This window comes from Egretta garzetta, unplaced genomic scaffold, assembly GCF_000687185.1.
Source record: "Egretta garzetta isolate BGI_Z169 unplaced genomic scaffold, ASM68718v1 scaffold59, whole genome shotgun sequence".
In the NCBI taxonomy this organism is placed as follows: domain Eukaryota; kingdom Metazoa; phylum Chordata; class Aves; order Pelecaniformes; family Ardeidae; genus Egretta; species Egretta garzetta.
In genome coordinates this window covers 2,716,075-2,721,848 of record NW_009267230.1, presented here as the reverse complement: position 1 = coordinate 2,721,848, position 5,774 = coordinate 2,716,075, and positions in this window count along the sequence as shown.

Below are 5,774 nucleotides of genomic sequence, written 5' to 3'. Positions count from 1 at the left end.
AACCCAACATCTTGTCTCAGATACCAGCTGCTTCAAACACCTCCCTGATGGAGGCAATACAGGACACCTTACTCCAGGGAAAGCTGCCTCCTACCCGCTATCCTTTATGCATTGGGCTGTGCCCTGCAGAGTTAGGACTTTGATGTCGTGCTTGGATACAAAGCACCACCAACTGACCGCCTATCCTTGTGGTAGATCGCCTGTCCTGAGCACTCGTAGCTTTTGCTCCACAAGGGGAAGCTGCCCTTTCTCTTTCTTACAACCCTTCCACCATTGCCTTACAGAAAAGCTTGCTGCCAATTAGCATGGACTGTAAAACAACCAAGTCAGAGAGCCATCCTTGTCCCACAGATTTTAAGGCCAATGAAAGCCATACTTGCAAAGCCTAAAAAAGAGTTGTACTCTCCCAATTTCACACAAGCAATCCCACAGCACTGGGCGCATTTTGGGTGAGCAGCGGGTGTATTCTGGGTATGCCCTGAGGCCTGGCCCCCTGGCTGCCCACATGACCTTTCCCTCTTCCAAGAGCAGAGGGGTTTGGGCACTGCCCTACAGCAGCTTTTCTCCTTCTCTAGGTCATGACTGGGAAATATTTCTGTGTCCATCAGCTTCAATGCAGTAAGAAATATGGGGACTTTTATGAGACGTGTGAAAACACAGAATAAATGAAGTTGTCCCCAGCAGCCATGGAAATTTCCCACCCATTAGACCCCAAAAGGCATCCTTCTTTTCCTTTCCTTCACCAAAAAATATTTCTTCCTTGTTTGTTTTCCTGGCTGTGTCAGTAAATTGCACTAACAGCAACGTAAATGTAGTCTGGAAGATTACAAGCTGCACCACAAAAATCATAACCAGTTAGAGACAGAACTTTATACATAAATTCCTGCTTTTTACTGTGGTGCTCAAGGACCCAGGTTATTTAATTGGGTACCTTGTGAAACTGAAGAGAGGAAGTAATTGCTCAATACTCAGTATTAAAAATGGACACAGATTATTACACAGCTAATAACCTTACTGAGAAAACATCTAAGAAAAATCACACAAATTAGCAGTGATCAAGTTCCCCAGGATCTGTGGATCTGCTCTGTGCAGGAAGCAGACTGAAAAGAGTCAAAGGCACACTCAGACAAATAAAAAGAGATTTAACTTGAAACTGGCTTTAAGCAAGCCACAGAATGGCAAATACACATCTAAACATTATTCCACCTACGTGGTTAGTATAGATTTTTATGCTTATTTGATGATATTTCATGGAATCATAGAATCATTTGGTTGGAAAAGACCTTTGAGTCCAACTGTACCTGTCCACCACTAAACCATGTCCCTAAGCACCTCGTCTACCCATCTTTAAAAATCCTCCAGAGATGGGGATTCCACCACTTCCCTGGGCACCCGTACCAGTGCCTGATAAACCTTTCTGTGAAGAAATTTTTCTTAATGCCCAACTTAAACCTCCCCTGGTGCAACTTCAGGCCATTACCCCTCATCCTATCTCCTGCTACCTGGGAAAAGAGGCCGACCCCCCCTGGCTCCCCCCTCCTGTCAGGCAGTTGTAGGGAGCCATAAGATCTCCCCTCAGCCTCCCCTTCTCCAGGCTGAACAAGCCAGTTTTCGGCGGCCCCCCATCAGCCTTGGGCTCCAGACCCCTCACCACCTTCATTGCCCTTCTCTGGACACGCTCCAGCCCCTTGATGCCCTTCTTAGAGTGAGGGGCCCAAAACTGAACACAGGATTCGAGATGCGGCTCCACCAGTGCTGAGTACAGGGGAAGGATGACTTTTCTGGTCCTGCTGGCCACACTATTCCTGATACTATTTCTGGTATTTGTTTAAGAATGAACTAAGACATTGCTCTCTAGCTACAGCAGGCTTATATGCAATCAGTCATATGTTGCTTAAGTTGCAGATCTTCCAAAAATAAGGAAAATATTATTAAAAGCTAAAAGAAAATATTTTAGAATTATATTTCAATAAGCTAAAAAAAGATACCCAGGGCCAAATTAATCTCTGTTGCCATCACACTGACCACAACAGAATCACATTTGGAAAGTTTTGCATCAGCTTTGCCAGCTGTGTATCTACATCTTGCAAGACTAGAAACTAATGCAATGAGACACATTCCTGGTGCTATCTACTGTCCTGCAAGTTCATTTGCTTTCACAGACACTCAAAAAAAAATTTTCCACTTCAGTTCTGTCACTGCATTGGTCTGACCTGCCAGTGATCAGAAGAAGGGCAACGAAGCTGGTGAGGGGGTCTGGAGCCCAAGGCTGATGGGGTGCGGCTGAGGGAACTGGGGTTGTTCAGCCTGGAGAAGAGGAGGCTGAGGGGAGACCTTATTGCCCTCCACAACTGACTGCCAGGAGGGGGCAGACAGGGGGGTTGATCTCTTTTCCCACATAGCAGGTGATAGGGCAAGGTGAAATGGCCTCAGGTTGCGCCAGGACAGGTTTAGGTTGCACATTACGAAAAATTTCTTCACCAAAAGGGTTGGTCAAGCATTGGAACGGGCTGCCCAGGGAAGTGGGGGAGTCCCCATTCCTGGGGGTATTTAAAAGACGGGTAGACATGGTGCTTAGGGACAAGGTTTAGTGGCAGATTGGGCAGTGTTAGGTTAATGGTTGGACTTGATGATCTTAAAGGTCTTTTCCAACATAAATGATACTATGATTCTTACACACAAGACCTTGCCCCTCTGCTTTATTAGTTCATGAAGACATGACATAGGATCTGTAATGGCCCCTATTATGTTATAAAATTGCCCTCTTGAGTCAGACCAATGGTATACTTAGTCCAGCATTATATAACTAGCAGTGGTAAAACAGACACTATTCAGGCCATGGCTTCATAAGTGCACTGCTTTCTGCTGTTTCCCCATCCCTCCCCAGCATCCAGGACCAGGGATGTTAGTGAGTACACTCCTCCTTGTTTTTCTCAGATTGCCTTTATGCAGGTGCCTTTGTCACATCCTTCTGAACCCCCCTCCACTACCTGCTGGGGCAGTAGGCTCCCAAAGTGCTTTCCTTTTCCTGTCTTAGAACTCTCTCCAACTAGCTTCACCCAGTGCCACCTAATTCTTGAGTTGTGGAACTTGTGAGAAGAGCAATCCTTCTGTTTCATTTATCCACCTCTTTCTAGATTTCCTAAATTTAACTGTAAACCATCTCAGCCATCTCCCCACAGACTGGGAAGTCCCAGTCTTTGCTCTGGTCTCACACAGGTGCAGCAACACCATGGATCTATCTGAATGCCCAGAAGAGCCTGCATTTGAATTAAACTAGTACACTCCTTGGTTTGTGGCAAAAAGAAATAGGCAGGAATTGCCATTCATTACAGTAAACATATATTCAGAATGAAACACAGATAGAGAGTAGATAGGCATAAGGTTTGAAAGGCAAATATTTAAGATCTCATTAAGTCTTTGAAGTATTTTTTCTAATAGAACACAAAAAAAATCCATTACTCTTAATTATGGACTCACATTAAATGTACCAATATTGAAATAATTTTTATGTTCTTAGGCACAGACAAGATGGATTTTAGCTAAAACAGAAGGTTAGAGCATCTTCCAGAGAAACTCTGGGAAAGCTGTGATCACAAAATAGCCCATGGGAATGACTGTCCCCTGCAGATCTTTTGGGATTAGATCGCCTACCTGGAGCTGAATTATGCTGTCAAAGATGATGATACTCAAATACTAGCCTTGCACTAGGAGCAATCAAACTGTAATAAAGATCTCTCAGTCATCACCTTGTCTCATTAGGCCTTTGCAATTGGGCAGAACAGCCAGGCTCTGCTAGGTAATGCAATCACAGTAAAATATGATGTATGAAAGTTCTCTAATTGAAATTACTGGTTAGAAACTGTCAGTGAGATTCAAATATACAGTGTAGGGATTACAAAGTAATGAAGTTCACAGCATTTCTAAAATAAGTCACAAATGTCCTGACATGATCTGTGGCAAGGAATGGCCTAGTTTACATTAATGACAAATCTTAACAACATTCTGCACATCACCCAGCTTTTCTAGTGTAAAATATTATTTTGTAAAGCAAATGAGAAACCAGCTGATATTTTTTCCCTTCCAGATTCCCTGCAAAGCTGAGTGTCTAAATCAATTGCACTCATATTTCAGAAGACATCAGCCTCCCAGGCTGAATGCTCATCTGCCAAATTTTAGCCTGGAAGATGTTTGGGGGCGGGGGGAACGATACCAAATGTAAATTCCACTAGGGGTTATAACAGAAGCACTGACAGCACAACATCATAAATGCAACTCTATCTTCCTGGACGCTCCATAAGACCAGCTCGCTCTCTCAATTTCTGGTTCGAAATCAGGAACTGCTGAGATGAGCTGATTCCAACTGTTTCTTGTGTTACTAGCACTTGGTGTCAACTCCTGCTGAAGACTCAGGGCCCCATTCCTGCAAGCTGATGCATGTGAGCCTGCACAAACTCCCATTATCTTCAACAGGGCTTTGCGTGGGCGTAAGGGTTTGCCTGAACAGATCAGTTTGCAAAATCAAAGCCTAGGAGACTGCACTTAAGTGCAATTTCATCTCTGTCTTCTCTCCTCCCCACAGCTGCGCCTTAGTTACCTCTCCCCCTAAGACATCCCTCCTCTTCAGCTCAGTCAATCAGTCAAGGCTTATATTCCAAATTTCTCTGCACTGAAGTCCAGACTTTCATGCTCCCCATCTTTTTACTCAGAAGGCAAAATGCTTTATCCACCAGTTTTTTCTTTTCCTTGTTACCAGTGTCCTCTTAACCCCCATTACAAGCTCAGTCTGTTCCCCAGCAGATCAGCTTAGGATCTGCCTCAACTCATCATAACTTTCACTCACGAACAAAGCCAGGCCTGAATCATAGCTGACATTTTCGTGAACTAGAACAGAGCCGTGATATCTGATTCCCCAGACAAGGATTTGACTCTTTGGGGACATATGTTTATGGCCAAATTCTATTCTAGAATAAACTTCTTAAGAATTTGGTTTTAAACTTAAAAAAGTTTGTTTGTAAAATGCATTTCTAAAGAACTATTTGTAGTGTAACCAGCAAAACTGTCCTTTTAAGCCCAGCATAATAGCCTTCACTTTGAACATTTTATTTCAAGGCCAAACTTGCAAAACTACTGACACCATGACAACTGAGGATCCTTGACTTTCCATGGTTTCTGAGCCTGGTTTCCACTCCCTTTGTTGCTGTGGTGGTAAGAGTCATGCTGGTTTGTTGTCCTGACTGAAAAAAACTGTTGCTGGAAACTAAATATTTGGTAGAAATTTATATTTGTTAAATCTTTCATAAGGGGCTTGTCTGGCTCCAGGTCTGTGATCTACTTCTCAAAGAGTCAATGTTTCACAGAAAGGATGCGGTTGGAAGGGACCTCTGGAGACCATCTAATCCAATCCTACTCCTCAAAAGGAGCAAATAGAGCAGGTTGCTCAGGGTCATGCCCAGCTGGGTTTTGAATAGGTCCAAGGATGAAGACTCCAGAAACTCTCTGAAGAACGTATTCCAGTGTTGGATCACCCTTGGAACAAAAATTTTTTCATATGTTTAAATAAAATTTCCAGTATTTCAAGTTTGTGCCCCTCACCTCTTGCCCTTTCTCTAAGAGGAGTCTGGCTCTGTCTTCTTTACTCCCCTTCATCAAGGATTATATGCATTGATAATCCCACCTCAAGCCTTCTCTGGTCCAGGCTGAACAGGCCCAGACCTCTCAGCCTTTCCTTGCAGGACAGATGGCTCCAGTCCCTTCATCATCTTTGTGGCCCT